This window comes from Salvelinus fontinalis, chromosome 6, assembly GCF_029448725.1.
Source record: "Salvelinus fontinalis isolate EN_2023a chromosome 6, ASM2944872v1, whole genome shotgun sequence".
NCBI classification, from domain to species: domain Eukaryota; kingdom Metazoa; phylum Chordata; class Actinopteri; order Salmoniformes; family Salmonidae; genus Salvelinus; species Salvelinus fontinalis.
Genome location: NC_074670.1, coordinates 39,942,366 through 39,960,801, shown reverse-complemented (window position 1 = coordinate 39,960,801; position 18,436 = coordinate 39,942,366). Strand labels below are relative to the sequence as shown.

The following is an 18,436-nucleotide window of genomic DNA, read 5'->3' as shown; positions in this document are numbered from 1 at the left end:
CTCCTCAATGCCATCTGATGAGTCCCCGGAAACATTTTCCAGTATTTGCTAGCAAAACAGTCCTGTAGCTTAGCATTTGCATCATCTGACCACTTCCGTATTGAGCGAGTCACGGGTACTTCCTGCTTTAGTTTTGTTTGTTTGCAGGAATCAGGAGTATAGAATTATGGTCAGATTTGCCAAATGGAGTGCGTGAGAGAGCTTTGTACGCGTCTCTGTGTGGGGAGTAAAGGTGGTCTAGTTTTTTTCTCTCTGTTTGCATATGTAACATGCTGGTTGAAATGAGGTAAAACTGATTTAAGTTTTCCTGCATTAAATTCCCCAGCCACTAGGAGCACCGCCTCTGGATGAGCATTTTCTTGTTTGTTTATGGCTTTATATAGCTCGTTGAGTGCGGTCTTAGTGCTATCATCAGTTTGTGGTGGTAAATATACAGCTACGAAAAATATAGATGAAAACTCTCTTGGTAAATAGAGTGGTCTACAGCTTATCATGAGATACAAATAGACATAGTCCACAACCCCTTGTCTTACCGGAGGCATCTGTTCTGTCTTGCTGATGCACGAAAAAACCAGCCAACTCTATATTATCCATGTCGTCATCAAGTCACGACTTGGTGAAACATAAGATTTTATTGTTTTTATCGTCCCGTTGGTACGATAGTCTTGAACGGAGCTCATCTAATTTATTCTCCAGTGATTGCACGTTGGCCAATAGGACAGATTCTAACAAGGCACCCGGACCTGCATCCCCTGTATCGGTGTCTTTTCTTCATGCGAATGACGGGAATTTGGGCCTGGTCCGGTATCTGGAGTAAATCCTTTGTGTCTGACTCGTTAAAAGAAAATATCTTCATCCTGTTCAAGGTCAGTAATCGCTGTTCTGATATCCAGAAGCTCTTTTTGGTCATAAGAGACGGTGGCAGAAACATTATGTACCAAATATTTTCCAAACAACGGAAAAATGGCACAATTGTTTAGCATCCCGTAAACTGGCAGCCATCTCCTCCGGCGCCATTTGTCTGTGTGTGGCAGTGTGTTTTTGTAAGAATGTCGCTGTCTTATCTGTCCAGGGCCATGTATCTGATTGCCTGTGTATGTATGTGCATGCATACACAAGTATTTACAGTATGTGTCTCCGTGGCAGTGTTTGCAATCACATCCAATCTTTATACGTCAGATCTTTTTCAGACCAATTAGTGAAAAAGAAAGATCAGAATTGGGCTGACTGTCTCAACTCATCTCGTGTGTCTACTATGTGAATGCATGTGTCTTAAGCCCTGTTTATACCTGGTTGTAACATGCATTCTTTGTCCTGATCTTGTCCACATTCTGAGTGTGCTCACATTTTAAGACCGGTGTAGACGAATAAAGGCGTGTGATGTGATTGTGATCAGATCTTATAAGTGTAAACAGACAAGATCAGGACAAATTTAGGATGAAGGATGCATGTTAAGTGCAGGTATAAACGGGGCTTTAGACTGTGTCCCTTTCTGCCATTGTGCCCTTCTCCCTGCCCAGTTCCCAGCCTCTTGTCTCTATGCCCAGGCGGAACCTATTGCTGGCTCTGGCTTAGTCAATGTCTGTGGTGTGGTGGCCAAGGTCAGGGATACAGTATAGTACCTGTCACAGTGATGAGTGAGCCTAATAGAGACAGAGCACCACTCACCAGATTGACAGTTAATCATAGACACATTACACCACTGAGCTGAGGAAACAGCTCAGCCTCCTCCTACCAGTCACGCAGTTCTGGAGCCTATCAGTGTCCGCCTGAGATTTATGTCAAACAGGCAGCGGCCTCGTCTCAGGCCTGGCTTGGCACTTGTCCATCCAACCCTCCTGTGATGGGGTGGACAGCAGCAGTACTTGAGAGCTGGAGAATGGGAGAGCTCAGGCAGTACTCAAACAGAACGGAACCTATAACCATCGTTTGATTTAGTCATCATTATTGCCAAGTTAAGAAAGAGAGTGAATACTTCCTTTGATAAAGGCTGGTGATTAATTGAAGGAGATGGGAATGTAGGGATTGAGCGTGTGGATTGACAACGTAGATGCTTGTGGAGCAAGCTAAGGTTTTTGATACTAAAGCATGTGTTAAGTTTTTCTTAAAGCGGGATAGAAGAGCTATTATAATTGCATACACACCTCAATAACAGACATGTTCAGCCCTGAGAGAGAGAGAAAAAAAGAGAGGAGAGGAAGGCAGCTTGCGTTTAAGGTTGTTACCGGTTGAATAGCTTAGTATGCTGATTTCTCACTATTGATTTTAATATCCAAGGATATTTGCCTAATGCCACACAATTAAATTACTGCAACACTGATTTTGAATGGACCCCTAGAGACTACAAATATATTTAAAGCATAGGCAGTGTGGCAATTATGTTTAAAAAACTCTTAGTGTGCTCAGTAAGAGCATTGAAGATGGGTCGTGGCTGGGTCTTCCAGCATGACAATGACCCGAAACACACAGCCAGGGAAACTAAGGAGTGGCTCCATAAGAAGCATCCCAAGGTCCTGGAGTGGCCTAGCCAGTCTCCAGACCTGAACCCAATAGAAAATCTTTGGAGGGAGCTGAAAGTCCGTATTGCCCAGCGACAGCCCCGAAACCTGAAGGATCTGGAGAAGGTCTGTATTGAGGAGTGGGCCAAAATCCCTGCTGCAGTGTGTGCAAACCTGGTCAAGAACTACAGGAAACGTATGATCTCTGTAATTGCAAACAAAGGTTTCTGTACCAAATATTAAGTTCTGCTTTTCTGATGTATCAAATACTTATGTCATGCAATAAAATGTAAATTAATTACTTAAAAATCATACAATGTGATTTTCTGGATTTTTGTTTTAGATTCCGTCTCTCACAGTTGAAGTGTACCTATGAAAAAAATGACAGACCTCTACATGCTTTGTAAGTAAGAAAACCTGCAAAATCGGCAGTGTATCAAATACTTCTCCCCACTGTATCATGACCCTACAGGAAGGGTGAGAAATCCTTATCTTCATTTAAACCAGGGTACTTAGTGGTCTGTAGTTTGTCAGTACAGGTGCATCAAAGCTGGGACAGAGAGACTGAAAAACAGCTTATATCTTAAGGCCATCAGACTGTTAAATAGCCACGCAATACACTGCCCTGAACTTAGTCACTGTCACTAGCCGGCTACCACCCGGTTACTCAACCCAGCACCTTAAAGGCTGCTGCCCTACAGTTGAAGTCGGAAAATTACATACACCTTAGCCAAATACATTTAAACTCAGTTTCACCATTCCTGACATTTCATCCTAGTATGAATTACCTGTCTTAGGTCCGTTAGGATCACCACAAGAATGTGAAATGTCAGAACAATAGAAGAGATAATTATTTATTTCAGCTTTAATTTATTTTCATCACATTCCTAGTGGGTTAGAAGTTTACATACACTCAATTAGTATTTGGCAGCATTGTCTTTAAATATTTTTTTCTTGGGTCATACGTTTTGGGTAGCCTTCCACAAGAGTCCCACAATAAATTGGGTGAATTTTGGCCCATTCCTTCTGACAGAGCTCGTGTAACTGAGTCAGGTTTGTAAGGCCTCCTTGCTCGCACACGCTTTTTCAGTTCTGCCCATAAATGTTCTATAGGATTGAGGTCAGGGCTTTGTGATGGCCACTCCAAAACCTTCACTTTGTTGTCCTTAAAGCCATTTTGCCACAACTTTGGAAGTATGCTTGGAGTCATTGTCCAATTAGAAGACCCATTTGCAACCAAGCTTTAACTTTCTGACTGATGTCTTGAGATGTTACTTCAATATACCCACATAATTTTCCTCCCTTATGAAGCCATCTATTTTGTGAAGTGCACCAGTCCCTCCTGCAACAAAGCAACCCCCACAACATGATGCTGTCACCCCCGTACTTCACGGTTGGGATGGTGTTCTTCGGCTTGCAAGCCCTCCCCCTTTTTCCTCCAAACATAACAATGGATATTATGACCAAATAGTTTTATTTCTGTTTCATCCGACAAGATGATATTATTCCAGAAAGTAAAATCTTTGTCCCCATGTGCAGTTGCAAACTGTAGTCTGGCTTTTTTATGAGGTTTTGGAGCAGTGGCTTCTTCCTTGCTGAGCGACCTTTCAGGTTATGTCGATATAGGATTCGTTTTACTGTGGATAAATATACTTTTGTACCTGTTTCCTCCAGCATCTTCACAAGGTCCTTTGCTGTTGTTCTGGAATTGATTTGCACTTTTCGCACCAAAGTAAGTTCATCTCTAGGAGACAGAATGCGTCTCCTTCCTGAGTGGTTTGATGGCTGCGTGGTCCCATGGTGTTTATACTTGCGTACTATTGTTTGTACAGATGAACGTGGTACCTTCAGGTGTTTGGAAATTGCTCCCAAGGATGAACCAGACTTGTAGAGGTCTACAGTTTTGTTTCTGAGGTCTTGGCTGATTTCTTTTGATTTTCCAATGATGTCAAGCAAAGAGGCACTGAGTTTGAAGGTAGGCCTTCAAATACATCCACAGGTACACCTCCAATTGACTCAAATTATGTCAATTATCCTATCAGAAGCTTCTAAAGCCATGACATAATTTTCGGTAATTTTCCAAGCTGTTTAAAGGAACACTCAACTTAGTTTATTGTATGTAAACTTCTGACCCACTGGAATTGTGATACAGTGAATTATAAGTGAAATAATCTGTCTGTAAACAATTGTTGGAAAAATGACTTGTCATGTACAAAGTAGATGTCCTAACCAACTTACCAAAACTATAGTTTATTAACAGTTGAAGTCGGAAGTTTACATACAATTAGGTTAGTCATTAGAACTCGTTTTTCAACCATAACCAACTATTAAATGTCAGGAATTGTAAAAAACTGAGTTTAAATGTGTTTGGTTAAGGTGTATTTAAACTTCCGACTTCAACTGTTATATATACTGTGTATATACTGTGTATATATATAAATATACTCCGGATTCTGACATTGCTCATCCTAATATTTATAGATTTCTTAATTCAATTTTTGTACTTTTAGATGTGTGTATTATTGTGAATTGGTAGATGTTACTGCTCTGTTGAAGCTTGGAACACAAGCATTTCACTACACCCACAATAACATCTGCAAAAACGTGTATGCGACCAATAAAATTTGATTTGATTTTTGACGCAATTTTGAAGCAAGCTCATATTTTCACATGCAAATCAGTTTTGTGGCAAACTGTTGCGGTAAATTTGTGACAACTTGTGAACTTCTGGCAAACAATTCTGGGAAACTTGTGGCAGATATTCTGTTTACTGCAAATTCAATATGAATATGCAAATAAGATCCGTTTTTTTGTTACTGTATATTGAAATATGTGTATACTAAACAACATGAATTCAATGTCTTAAAATAAAACAAATCCGATACAACTTGAAATCATCAGCATGAAAGACTGGATATTTCCCATATACATCGTTTTAATCTTTTTATGTAGCTACAATATTTACATGAAAGAAATGTGAACATTATATGGATGTTGACCTGAGGACATTTAAAGGGACAACTACATAATTATTTACATGAGCCATGTGATAGCTGAGTAATAGATTAACCAATGGAAGTTTAAAATATAATTTTTTATAAAAAAATAAACAAAGAAATCTGACCCAGTTCACAACTATTGCCTTTTTGAGTAAAGTTTGGAAATGGCAGCCCTGTGGAAGAACTTCGTCCAAATCTTGTTGAATGCATGCACTGAAGCAATCATAAAAGAAATGACTGAAAACAAACAATTTATATTTTGGCATCTTAAAATGTAGAATTTGGGTTATGCCAAATATTGCAATTCATATTATTGTTCCAAAATCAATTATTGTAAAAAAAAAAAAATCTGGATTGAAATAACCCAATTTGGGTAATTTTGACAACCCAGCGCTTGGCCAAACACAACCCAACAGTTTGGGTTGTGCTTCTAACCCAGAGCCTTAGATTGAGCGCTTGACCCAACTGCTGGGTAAATTAGACTATATTTTTGGGTTAAAACAACCCAGTGTGTTGGGTTGTGACATAAACTCAGCACATTAGGTTGGGGGATTAACCCAGCAGCTGAGTACTGTTTTATGTAAAAGACTATCATTAATGTGATTACGGTTATTTTATCAAATCAATTAACTTCTTATGGCTTATAGCTTCCCTTCTTCTCAATTTCCGCCTGAAGACATACCCTAATCTAACTGCCTGTAGCTCAGGCCCAGAAGTAAGGATATGCATATTCTTAGTATCATTTGAATGGAAACATTCTGAAGTTTGTGGAAATGTTAATTGACTGTAGGAGAATATAACACAATATATCTGGTAGACGAAAAGAGAAAGAAAGAGCATACATTTTCAGTTTTTTTATTGTTGAAGCATCATCTTTCACATGTACAAGAATAGCCAAACAGTCAGATAGGATGCTGGGGATAATTCAAAGTTTCAGACTGATAACTTCAGGAATGAGTGAGCTACATGACATTTAGCATGAAGTCACCCAGGTGTCCCACACAAGTAGCCCAAATGTACAAAAGTGGCCGAATTGGTGAAGTGATTTATAACTATATACAACAGTGCAAATAACTATATACAACATAACAAAATGCAATTCTAACACACACATTTTTTAAATAAAAATGTTTAAAAAATATATATTTTTAAATGAGACAATTTTATGCAAATAACTATATACAGCGTAACAAAATGCAATTCTAACACACAAAAAAATTATAAAATGTTTAAAAAATATTTTTTTAAATATATATTTAAAAAAATAACAACAGGGGTAGACCCTTGGAAGACCCTCAGTCCTCTACACAATATTTTGCTGCTGATGCCATGTCCCATAGCAGTCGCTTTCTGCTGTAAAGCAGAGGCAAACCGAACAAGTGGTGCAGGTGATGGGGGACTTCATGCGACAAAGAACACAACACAATGCTCCATGCTGTGCCCTTTTGGCCCATGCCTGCAGTTATGAATTTTGGCATGTGAACACCACTGGTGGCAGGAGTAGAGGAGACAGAGGTAGAGGGGGCAGAAGGTGATGCAGTGGACTTTGTGGACTTTGTGCTATAGCCAGCAAGCTCCCGGATGAGCAGCTCCCTGAAGGCTAGCTGTGAGATGGGGGGCTGTCCACAGCTCTTCGCCATTTCCTTCTGGAGGATGAAGGAATTCACCACAGCAATGTCGATGAAATTATAAAACAAGTCTTGTACCATTTCTTTGTCTTGTGGAGAACATTGTAGTAACCTATCAGTGCATCTGACAGGTCCACACCTCCCATGCCCTTGTTGTAGTCCTTGATAACTGCAGGAATGGGGACATATTGGGTGGTCCATGCCCCAGTAGCGTCCTTCACACACCTGATGACGTGATCGCCACTGAAGGACTTGTGGATATTACTGCACATGACCACCTCTCTGGTATCCATCCACTTATGAAAAGAGCAGGCCATCTTCACGAATCCATCGCATGGTACCCCGCTCAGCCCGCTTAGGCATGTCGTTTAACTTTGTCTTTGGAAAGCCCACTCTGTTGATACGAATGGTGCCACAAGCCCACACATTCAGCTTCCTCAGGTCTGCAAACAGGGTAGGGCTTGTGTGAAAGTTGTCCACAAACAGTTTGTAGCCCTTCCCCAGCAGTTGAAAAGCCAATAACTCCATGACGGAATCATAACTGAGTCCCTTACCGGTCACAAAACTGCTTTTCCCCTCATAAACAAAAAAATTGCACGCGTATGCACACACAGAATCAGCCAAAACAAACAGTTTGTAACCCCAATTTGTTGGTTTGTTACGCATGTATTGTTTTAGGCCAATTCTGGCCTTTGAGGCTACCATCCTCTCATCTATGGACAAGTTCTGGGCGGGCTGAAAATAGGTCTTGCAGGCCTCAACCATGCTGGGGTAGAGAGGTTTGATTTTGCAGAGCCTGTCAAACCTTGCGGTGCCTCTCCTCTTGTCATTGTCCTCATCAACCATTGGGTCACTGATGCGAAGCGCCCGAGAGATAGTTAGAAACCTTGAACAGGACATGACAGTGGGGGGGGAAAGGCAGTTGATAGAGTGGGGATGTTTTTGTTAACCTGTCTAGCCCCAGCGTTCCGCTAGCGGAACTCCTCCCACATTCCACTGAAAAGGCAGAGCGCGAAATTAAACAAAATATTTTTTAGAAATATTTAACTTTCACACATTAACAAGTCCAATACAGCATATGAAAGGTACACATCTTGTGAATCCAGCCAACATGTCCGATTTTTAAAAGGTTTTACAGCGAAAACACCACGTATATTTATGTTAGCTCACCACCAAATACAAAAGAGGACAGACATTTTTCACAGCACAGGTAGCATGCACAAAGCCAATCTAACTAACCAAGAACCAACCAAACTAACCAACAAACAACTTCATCAGATGACAGTCTTACAACATGTTATACAATAAATCTATGTTTTGTTCGAAAAATGTGCATATTTCAGGTATAAATCACAGTTTACATTGCAGCTACAATCAGAAATTGCACCGAAAGCAGACAGAAAAATTACATTTACATTTAAGTCATTTAGCAGACGCTCTTATCCAGAGCCAATTAACTTTTTTTTTTTTTTTTTTTTTTTTAACTAGGCAAGTCAGTTAAGAACAAACTCTTATTTTCAATGACTGCCTAGGAACAGTGGGTTAACTGCCTTGTTCAGGGGCAGAACAACAGATTTGTACCTTGTCAGCTCGGGGATTTGAACTTGCAACCTTTCGGTTACTAGCCCAACGCTCTAACCACTAGGCTACCCTGCCGCCCCAGACACCAACGCCAGATAACTAAATACTCATCATAAAACATTTCTGAAAAATACATAGTGTACAGCAATTGAAAGACAGGCATCTTGTGATTCCAGACAATATTTCCGATTTATCAAGTGTTTTACAGCGAAAACACAATATAGCGTTATATTAGCTTAGCACAATAGCCAGAAAGACAAGCCATTTCCCAGTAGCAAAAGTTAGCGATCGTAACAAACAAGCAAAAGATATATAATTTTTGACTAACCTTGATTTTCTTCCTCAGATGACAGTCCTATAACATCAGGTTATACATACACTTATGTTTTATTCGAAAATGTGCATATTTAGAGCTGAAATCAATGGTTACACCGTGTGCTAACTTAGCATCTTTTTCCCACTACGTCCGGATCTTTCCTGACACTTTTTCTGACACACATATTCTGACCAAATAGCTATTCATAAACATAACTAAAAAATACATGTTGTATAGGAAATTATAGATCCATTAGTTCTTAATGAAATCGCAGTGTTAGAATTTAAAAAAATAACTTCATTACGATATGCAGTTTACGTTATGGCGAGAGAGTACCCAAAACCTGTCCGCAAACGACTAGTTCACATGTACGACAGATATATGAAATAACATCATAAAATGGGTCCTTCCATCAGAATGTTGTACAAGGGGTCCTTTGTTCAGAACAATCGTTGTTTGGTTTTAGAACGGCCTTTTTCCCTCTCGATTTAGCAAGCACACTTGCCAAGTGGCGCGAATCTCTCCATCGTCAACAAACTCAGAGAACGGAACACGGCAAACTCCCGAAAAAATTTCAAAAATCTGATTAAACTATATTGAAAAAACATACTTTACGATGATATTGTCACATGTATCAAATAAAATCAAAGCCGGAGATATTAGTCGTCCATAACGACAGTTTATCAGAAGGCAAATCCAGGTCCCTTCACACGCTCTCCAGAAAACAGGAAACTGGTGACACGTCATACAAAGAGCTTTTGTTCGACCCCAGATCAAGTTAAACACTCAATTTCTTCTCTCACTGCCTGTCGACATCTAGTGGAAGATGTATGAAGTGCATGTATACTGATATATATCAAGGACATTTATAGGCAGGCCCTAGAACAGAGCATCGATTTCAGATTTTCTCAGTTTGCTGCAAAATGAGTTCTGTTTTATTCACAGATATAATTCAAACGGTTTTAGAAACTAAAGAGTGTTTTCTATCCAATAGTAATAATAATATGCATATTGTACGAGCAAGAATAGAGTACGAGGCCGTTTGAAATGGGCACCTTTTATCCGGCTACTCTGTGTACTGTTAGCTAGCTTGCTAACGTTAGCTGGCTGGCTCCCTAGCTTACGTTATTATTCGTTTCCCAGAGCCGTTTGCTGTTCTAGTTAGAGCCTAATGTTAGCTAGCAAATATTGAACCTGGTTGGTTAGCTCCCAGCACTGTGGCATTGTTGGCACTGTCCATTGCTGTTTAACTAGCTAACGTTAGCTGGCTGGCTCATTAGCTAACGTTACGTGACGTGTGCACAACACCCATTGAATATGGCCGGTGTCAGTAAATGTCTGCAAAAAATTGTAATGAAATTGTTGCCAGCAGAGCTGGTTAGGCTGTTTTCATGTAATCCAGAGGTAAACAAATCATCGGCCAGAGCGTCAAGTGTGCGCTCCGAGAGTGAAATGAGATGGATGGGGCTAAAGCTTAAGATGGTGTGAATGAGGCGGAATGGGTGTAGACAAAGAAGAGCTTTTCACTAGACAGGAAAACATTCAAAGTTAATTTTCTCAAAAGTGATTTTACAAGTTGATCAACTTTCAAAGCAGAATGACTTTCCCATTATTCCTCAAATGCAGTGTATGATATACAATTTTGTAGCTCTGAGTCTCTACGTTGGTGTAATGTAAAAAACACAATTTCAAATGTTGCTACATAAGAACGAATCCAGGTGGTGAGTCACATATGCTCTTAAGGCACTATTTATAGCTCTGTTAAATTTACTTTTAGTTTGTTTTTACTGCACTTGTGCCTGCTTTTTGCCTACGGTATGGCATGTGGATTGCTTGCCTTTAGTTCAACTACTGTACGCTTTCATTCTATCACAACAATTTATTTTACATAGAAATGTTACATTTTGGGGATTGTGAAAAGTGCTTTATGAATGAAATACTAATTCATTAATGCATCATTAATCCATGTCCTTAGTAGAATGACATGCAAATGTAATATTTTACATTTGTTCTGTGTAACAATGTTTTAACTCGACCCAATTGTAGACCATTATTATATGGCAAAACAGCACGGTGTGTGTGGTGTCTGTGCTGTCACCTAAGATAGCTGAAGTGTGTCAGTGAATGTGAATGTCTATTGATTAGCTCTGGCACTGTCTGAGACAGATCTATGTTAACACAAATAAAGACAGAAAGTGTCGCATGCTCTATTGCTTAGTTTATCTCAGATTGAAATCTGAATGTGCACATCAAGTTCAACTGAGGATTTAGTCTGATGTTCAGACTGTTTGGGTCATGAAACAATATACATTTTCTATCCACAATATGCATATCTTATCTTCTGGGGATGAGTAGCTGGCAGTTGAATTTGGGTATGCTTTTCATCCAAACGTGAAAATGCTTCCCCCTATCCTAGAGAAGTTAACTAGAACAGCAAACTGCTCTGGGAAACAAATAATAACGTCAGCTTGGGAGCCAGCCAGCTAACTTTAGAAATCTAGCTAACAGTACACTTTAGCTTGTGGACTTCAGCTTGAAATGAAACCACTTTTTGTCAAAATTTGAAAATGTGTACATCTGAAAATGTAGCTAACTAACGCTAGACTATCTTACCTGTATGCATCATCATGCATGAAGGAAGCATCTCCCTGTCAAGAATGCCATGCCACGGTTGCCGTTTCTCCATCTCTTTAGCTATCATACTCTAATTCCACTGATTTCAAAACTTGATCCTCCAGAAAGTGGAGAGCAACACTTCTGCAGCTCCACTACACAATACATTTTTTAAAAAGCAGCATTCGACAGGATTACCAACACAGACTGACGAGCTCAAAGACAGAAGCCTTCTATGGCAAACCAATCCGAACTCTTCTCTCAGAATGTCCAGCCCACTCAATATCTCAGCCAATCATGGCTAGTTGGAAGGTTGTTCCCTTTTTCTGTGGCTTAACCAACAAGGCTCGTAATGTAACAATGTTATTAGTATTTACAGATGGCATACAAGTGTGTTATTAAGGCACATGAAATTTCATATGTTCGAGAAGGCATTTAAAAATACGAATTTTGATTTAAAAAAATGTTTTACGTTCAAACGGCTCTCCTCTGCAGTTGTGACTTGCGACATATGCCTAGTTTCCTGAATCGGGTCACATCTTAACACTGGAAATAGACATGCAAGGCTCATTCACCCATTTATCTATTAATTCACAGGAACGTCTTCCTGTCACTTCTCACAGTACATACAAAAGCAGATACATATCCACCACCGTTCTGTGGAAAAAAGACATGTTTGCAACAGTCTTACTGAGGGGGATGCTGTTCCTGGCTGCTGATACACCGTGGTCTGTAGGAATTCCCATGCTGGCCACAGTGGGAATGTTGATATCAAACACATAATAGGACTTGACACACACATCCAGTGGCCCAAGCAGTGTAACTTGTATTGTGAAATTCAATGGTGAGAAAGTTATCACCGGCACGGTCATTTCATACCATAACTGCACTTCGAAGAAAAGATCTTGGGCCTGCTTCTCTCTGGGCTGGTCAAGCAAAGTTTTTTGTCCTTGATGACCACGATCCAGTCATCAGTGAGTTTCCCTGAGGAGTCCGGGATTACAATGTAGACACCATGAGCAATCTGTAGTAAAACAGATAATTACTTCTGTAGTTTTTTATTTGACTATTTTTTTTAAACATACATTGACAAAAACAATAGACAACTTAACATTTACATAACCACAAAAAAATGTGTGACATCACACTTGCTCAGATCCGCATGTTCCCACCGTATCCACACCCTATGCTGTTTCTAATGCTTGCGAGACTCTGCCCCATATGACTTCAAATTGTGTTATGCTGTAGGCAGACAAACAATCACTCAATCATCAAATCATAAAAAAAAACATTTGAGAGAACCATCAAACCCTGTTGGACAATTTATCCACAAATATTGCATTAACAAGCAGCCTCCTTTCCAGTCCAGTGTAGTCACAGCTCTCCCTGCACCAGGCCAGTTAATCACAGCAAACAGAATCAAATTGAAGTCTAGTGTTTTTGTAAAGAAATTTACCCACCATGCCTGGAGTATCCAGCAGATGCAGATACTCTCGGACTATCTCGATTGTTTTGGCCCCAATCTGTCTGGTCCACTGAGTCCTCTGGATCATGGTCTCTTTCATGTACTCCGCACCCTGTTTTGATGGCCAGATGTTGACACTTGGTCATCTGGGCTGCCCTCTCACATTTGATTCTGTTGTGAGCACAAAGTATTCAATGAATTATAAATTCCTTTTATCACTCAGTTTTCAAAATACACTACAAATCTTTCAACATGTGCCTGGCAAGACCCGGCTACTGCTCAAGCTCGGTGTGTATGTATTCATGTGTGTACCGAGGACCTGCCCTCTTATGAGAATAATACATGCACTTACACTGAACAAAAAATATAAATGCAACATGTAAAGTCTTCGTTCCAATGTTTCATGAGCTGAGATAAAAGATCCCAGAAATTTTCCATATGCACAAAAAGCTTATTTCTCTCCAATTCTGTGGACAAATGTGCTAATTAAGCTGTTGAGCTAGCTAACATGCTACAGGACCGTGACACTAGCATATTTACATGCATATTGGTATTAAAAGAAGGCAACGTATTCACCTAAAAATATGTGTTTTGGCAAATCATTAGTTAGCTAGCTAACTATCAGATGAATTGTGCAAAAATATGAGCGCTAGCTAAGCGCTAGCCAGTCAGTCAGTGGCACTGACAGATTTACCAAGCTGAAATAAATCATTCTCTCTACTATTATTCTGACATTTCACATTCTTAAAATAAAGTAGTGATCCTAACTGACCAAAGACAGGAATGTTCTTACTAGGATTAATTCTCAGGAATGTTGAAAAACTGAGTTTAAATGTATTTGGCTAACGTGTATCTAAACGTCTGACTTCAACTGTATATGAAGTGTAATATTGGGATGCAAACTCAAAATTTAATAAATGTCACCTCTATATCTAACATGGTACAGGTGTGCATAGCAATGTGTGATGTTTAAACTTTTGTTTCAATGTAGATTAATTTAAGACTGCCAAGAGTCACTCTGTTTGAGTCTGATTTTGCCCACTGTAGTAAAAGATTGTTAAGGGTCTGAGGCAAAGCATCTGTTGATCCAAATGTTTTCAGAACTCTCTATTGCTCCCATTTCTTGATATGTTTACAAGTGCCTCTCTTCCACCCTTGATGTCAGAGAGGAACAAATCCTTGATGTTGGGATCAAATAGAGAGGGGCTTCAGAGAATTCAAATGGGAGGAGAAATGAAAAGGAGAAGTGTCTTTGCCCTTCCGTTTCCCTTGCTCTAAGATTGCCCCTGTATTTATATGTATTTTTTCAATGGGAGCATCTCTGCATTTTTTTCTCCCACCACTGCTTCTCCATCAATCTACTGTCTTTCTGTCCCCTCTTAACCTTCTTAACCTCTCTCATTTGCTATATTCATAGTTTCTTATACTTCTCCTTATCTTAGCATGGTATTCTCTCCTACTACCCACCAGGGATCTCCCTCCCTCCTTGTCATTGTGGCATGCCTAGCATGCCCCAGTACAGTCTGTGACCAGAGTCTGGGTCCTGCAATGCTCCATATGAGTTATGATGTGCTGGATCAGTCCTAATCTTGCTATGTCTGTTCCTACGCCCTTGGGAGGATCAGCAGGGGATGAATGTGACTTTATCAGATTTCACAGGCGTTTGAATCATAATTCATAAAAGGTCATAATGCATTATATATCTCTGTGTCTGTGTGTTACTGTGGGTGCATGTATGTATGTGTGTGTGTGTGTGTGTGTGTGTGTGTGTGTGTGTGTGTGTGTGTGTGTGTGTGTGTGTGTGTGTGTGTGTGTGTGTGTGTGTGTGTGTGTGTGTGTGTGTGTGTGTGTGTGTGTGTGTGTGCGTGCGTGCGTGCATGTGGGTGCACGTGGGTGTGTGTGTACTGTATATTCAGGCGGTGGAGGATTTATTGTATATGCCTGGGTGTGGCTGTGAGTCACATGAAGATGATAAAAGAATGCACGAACAGTAGATCAGTAGATCTCAGGAGAGTTCTTTCTTCAACAAGGACAACATGATAGCAACACTCATTTACTCCTGGCAAACATAATACAGTTGAGAAGATCAAACATACACATAAACAAGCATGTTTTCAGATTTAGCTTTTTGGTCCAGTATGCATATTTCTTCTGTCAGTTGATGAGACCGTATGTTTTGGGGGGATGGGAGTTCTGTTTTTTTGTAACATATTGCCAGGTGTGGAGGAACAAAGCCTTGTTGCCTTGTAACCCGTCTAGTTATTCAAGCAGTAAATATATATATTTTTAACCACTTACCATTCTCTCTATTTCATTTTTTCTTTTTTATGTAACTCATCGCTGTTAATGTTATTCAGTGAAGATTGTTTTAAAGTATGAACATTATAGGTCAACAGTTCACTGCTTAAATAAAGGTAGGACAAGGCTCTTTTTCTCACAAGTGCAGCTTTTCTAACCTCAAAAATGTAATATCCTTGAATTATGTTGAATGGAACTGTGGGTTATTATTCTGGGTACTGTTGAATATGTAGAACCTGTAATAGACAGAATATGCATCATCTATCCCACTCTTTCAAGTCCATATTTACCAGCGAGATTGTCGTGGAGATTGATTGAACCGGTGCCAACTCTTTATTTGAGGATTTCTGTAAGTCTCTAATGCCTATCTAAAGAATATAAAGAATGACATTCAAAATCAGTGAATGCCAAAGTGTTCCTTTCTATTTAGTTGAAACTGATGTTGTTAATTTGGCATAGAGACAAACAGGAGTAAACTTCTTCACCTTCAAACAGGAGGAAACTTCTACACCTGCATTGCTTGCTGTTTGGGATTTTAGGCTGGGTTTCTGTACAGCACTTTGAGATATAAGCTGATGTAAGAAGGGCTTTATAAATACATTTGATTTGGAAATTTGTTGAAGCTAACATCAATTCTAAAAAGTGTTTAAAAAAAGTTTTGAAAAAAGTGTTTTTTACAAGGAGAAAATGACCCTCAGCATGAATGTTAATGAATGTAAATACTAGCATTTGTTGGTTAGCGCAAATATTTTTTTACTGCCACAGCATTTTACACTATGGCAATACATAATGTCACTCTAAGTAATATTCCACAAAAGGATGTATAACTCAGCTGTTGTAACGGAAGCCTTGTAACAGGGATCGGACCAACACGCAGCGTAGCCAGTGCTCAACATGTTTAATAAAACGATAAACAGTGAACACTCACAACGAATACAAAATAACAAATGTGGCAAACCGATACAGCCCTATCTGGTGCAGAGAAAACACAAAGACAGGAAACAAGCACCCACAAACCCCAACACAAAACAAGCCACCTATATATGATTACCAATCAGAGACAACACAAAACACCTGCCTCTGATTGAGAACCATATTAGGCCAAACATAGAAACAGACAAACTAGACACACAACACAGAATGCCCACCCAGCTCACGTCCTGACCAACACTAAAACAAGCAAAACACACAAGAACTATGGTCAGAACGTGACAGTACCCCCCTCCTGAGGTGCGGACTCCGAACGCACCCCCTAAAACTCTAGGGGAGGGTCTAGGTGGGCATCTGTCCGCGGTGGCGGCTCCGGCGCTGGACGAGGACACCACTCCACCATTGTCTTTGTCCCCCTCCTTAGCGTCCTTTGAGTGGCGACCCTCGCCGCCGACCTTGGCCTAGGAACCCTCACAAAGGGCCACATCAGACTGAGGAGACAGCTCCGAACCGAGAGGTAGCTCAGGACAGAGCGGTAGCTCAGCACAGAGAGGTAGCTCAGGACAGAGAGGTAGCTCAGGACAGAGAGGTAGCTCAGGACAGAGAGGTAGCTCAGGACAGAGAGGTAGCTCAGGACAGAGAGGTAGCTCAGGACTGAATGGCAGCTCATGACTGGAGGGCAGCTCATGACTGGAGGGCAGCTCATGACTGGAGGGCAGCTCCTGACTGGCTGGCGGCTCTGGCAGCTTCTGACTGGCTGGTGGCTCTGGCAGCTCCTGACTGGCTGGCGGCTCTGGCAGCTCCTGACTGGCTGGTGGCTCTGGCAGCTCCTGACTGGCGGGCGGCTCTGGCAGCTCCTGACTGGCGGGCGGCTCTGGCAGCTCCTGACTGGCGGGCAGCTCTGGCAGCTCCTGACTGGCTGGCGGCTCTGGCAGCTCCTGACTAGCTGGCAGCTCCTGACTGACGGTCGGCTCTAGCGGCTCCTGACTGCACGGCTCTAATGGCTCAGGAAAGACGGGCGGCTCTGACGGCTTGGGACAGACGGGAGGCTCAGATGGCGCTAGGCAGGCAGGCAGCTCAGACCTGCTGAGGCGCACAGTAGGCCTGGTGCGTGTTGCCGGAACTGGTGGTACCGGTTTGTAGACACGCACCTCAAGGCTAGTGCGGGGAGCAGGAACAGGGCACACTGGACTCTCGAGGCGCACTTTACACCTGGTGCGTGGTACCGGCACTGGTGGTACCGTGCTGAGGGCACGCACCTCAGGGCGAGTGCGGGGAGAAGGAACAGTGCGTACAGGGCTCTGCATACGCACAGTAAGCTTGGTGCGTGGTGCCGGAACTGGTGGTACCGGGCTGGAGACACACACCACAGGGAGAGTGCGTGGAAGAGGAACAGAGTTCTGGAGACACACAGGAAGCCTGGTGCATGGTGTAGGCACTGGTGTTACTGGGCTGGGGTGAGGAGGTGGCGCCGGATATACCGGACTGTGAAGGTGTACAGGAGCTCTTAAGCACCGAGCCTGCCCAACCTTACCTGGTCTTCTGGCTGCAAGCCCGACGTCGGTACACTTATGACAACAGCCAGCTCAAGTGCAGGGCGCGAAATTCAAAATATAGTTTTTTGAAATATTTAACTTTCACACATTAACAAGTCCAATACAGCAAATGAAAGATACACATCTTGTGAATCCAGTCAACATGTCCGATTTTTTAAATGTTTTACAGCGAAAACAGCACGTATATTTATGTTAGCTCACCACCAAATACAAAAAAAGGACAGACATTTTTCACAGCATGCACAAAGCCAACCTAACTAACAAGAACCAACCAAACTAACCAAGAAACAACTTCATCAGATGACAGTCTTATAACATGTTACACAATAAATCTATGTTTTGTTCGAAAAATGTGCATATTTGAGGTATAAATCAGTTTTACATTGCAGCTACCATCACAGCTACCGTCAAAAATAGCACCGAAGCAGCCAGAGTAAATATAGAGACCAACGTGGAATACCTAAATACTCATCATAAAACATTTCTGAAAAATGCATCGTGTACAGAAATGAAAGACAAGCATCTTGTGAATCCAGCCAATATTTCAGATTT

The 18,436-nt window shown here is 41.1% G+C and overlaps 1 protein-coding gene and 1 long non-coding RNA gene across 10 annotated transcripts in view; one reads left to right on the top strand and one right to left on the bottom strand.

Moving 5' to 3' along the window:
- LOC129857827 (receptor-type tyrosine-protein phosphatase U-like) overlaps positions 1–18,436 on the top strand; it is a 262,960-nt gene that overhangs the window by 110,657 nt on the left and 133,867 nt on the right. The gene's annotated exons all lie outside the window — the stretch shown is intronic.
- LOC129857830 (uncharacterized) overlaps positions 12,769–18,436 on the bottom strand; it is a 47,383-nt gene continuing 41,715 nt past the window's right edge. Inside the window, exon 3 of the long non-coding RNA XR_008759946.1 lies at positions 12,769–13,271. This is a non-coding gene — a long non-coding RNA (uncharacterized LOC129857830). The remainder of the gene's footprint in view (positions 13,272–18,436) is intronic.